The sequence below is a fragment of the Galeopterus variegatus genome, unplaced genomic scaffold, assembly GCF_000696425.1.
Source record: "Galeopterus variegatus unplaced genomic scaffold, G_variegatus-3.0.2 Scaffold1252, whole genome shotgun sequence".
In the NCBI taxonomy this organism is placed as follows: domain Eukaryota; kingdom Metazoa; phylum Chordata; class Mammalia; order Dermoptera; family Cynocephalidae; genus Galeopterus; species Galeopterus variegatus.
Genome location: NW_007727363.1, coordinates 352,851 through 354,793, shown reverse-complemented (window position 1 = coordinate 354,793; position 1,943 = coordinate 352,851).

The window sequence follows — 1,943 nt, the reverse complement described above, 5'->3', positions numbered from 1 at the left end:
CAGTGAACTCTGGGCCGTTGTCCATTTGTATGGAAGAGGGCATTCCAAACCTTGGGATAATCTGGGAGAGGAGCATGGAAGCCACAGTGGTGGCTTTCTTGTTAGTAGTGGTGAAGGCCTCTATCCACCCGGAAAAGGTATCTACCATTACTAGGAGATATTGCTGACATTTGACAGGAGGCATGTGGGTGAAATTGATCTGCCAGTCTGTGGCAGGGATATTACCCCTAGCTTGATGTGAGGGATACGGTTTGGCTTTTAAGGGAGTGTTAGGGTTGGTACGTTGGCAGATGGAGCAATTGCGAGAGATTTTCTGTAAGAGAGTTTTATTGGCTGGGGTTAGAGGAAAGAAGGTTTGGAGGAAGAGCGTTAAACTTCGAGGGTTTGAGTGGAATAAATCATGGAGAAGGTGGAAAAGAGAAGATTTATCATCTGATGTTGGAGCGGGGTTGTCTGAAGTACCTGACAGGAGGGGGAAGAGCGTGATGTATGGAGTGAGAGGACCTGCAGCAGCAGCCATTCGGGATGTCTGGTCTGCTTTAGTATTTCCCTGTGTTATGGGTGAGTTGTCCTTTTGATGTGCTTTGCAATGGGAGACTCCCAACTGCTTGGGTAGCCGAGAGGCTTCAAGGAGCTTGTCTATTAAGGCAGAATTGGTTATAGCATTGCCTTTGGTGTTGAGCCATCCCCTTCCTTTCCAAATTGCTGCATGGGATATGAGTATATGGAAAACATATTTGGAATCTGTGTATAGGGTAAGGGATTTACCTTATGCCTGTATACAGGCCCGAGTGGCCGCAATGAGTTCAGCTTGTTGGTTAGTGGTACTGGATAGTAATGGCTGGGCTTCTATATTTGAGTCCAGGTGAGTTGTTCAGAGTGTCGTATATTGGGGTCAGTCCAGGTGAAGGCAAATATGTCCTGGGAGGCGGGGTCCAGGGGAATGGAAAAGAATGCATCTTTTAAGTCTAGGACTGAATAATGAGTTGTGGAAGCTGGGATCTGGGATAAAAGGGTATAGGGATTGGGTGTTAAAGGATGAATGGGAATAACAGCAGCATTAACCAAATGGAGATCTTGAACTAGTCAGTAAGACCTGCTTGGTTTTTTTTACTGCCAGGATGGGGGTGTTGAATGGTGAGTGGGTGCGGCGAAGGTATCCCTTTTTGAGAAGGTCCTCGGCAATGGGTTGGAGCCCACGAAGTGCTGTGGTGCTGAGGGGGTATTAAGATTGATTTATATACTTGGAGGGATCTTTTAGTTTTATCGTAATAGGAACACAATGTGCAGAGGAGGGTTTAGTGGTGTCCCATACAGCAGAGTTTACAGGATGTAATAGAGAAGGGTATGTTTCCTGAGCACTTTTGGGGAGGAGTGTTAGTAGGAAAGGGGAGTAGCAGGGCCCTGTTCTAGTTTTTTTAGCTTAGCCTTGATGTCGGGGTAGGATTGAGCCAAAAAGTATGTCATAAGGATGTGGCATCCCTCTTCTGATGAGGGATCTAGATTGGTATATTGTTGGAAAGCCTGAGTTAGTCAGTTAAGGAACTCAGATGGAGTTTCTTCCTTTTTTTGGAGAACATCGTGAACCCTTTGGAAATTAACAACTTTGCGGGCAGCCTTTTTGAGACCGGCCAGGAGGCAGGAACTAAAATGGTCTCTGGCCTGAATTCCCTGTGGCGTGTTGTAATCCCAATGTGGATCGTGGTCGGGGACCACATGGGGGCCAATGGGGAGGGCAGGGTTTGTGCGGTGGACTTCATCTGCATGGTTCCGAGCTGTGCCCCAGACACGGTCGCATTCTTCGGGAAGGAGGGTGTTGGCCAGGAGCATATAGATGTCATGATGTGTGAGACTGTATGCCTAAAGGACCCATTGGATCTCTTTAATGTAAGTAGAGGGGTCGGTGGTGAAGGACCCCAATCTCCTTTCTAGCTGGGTGAGAT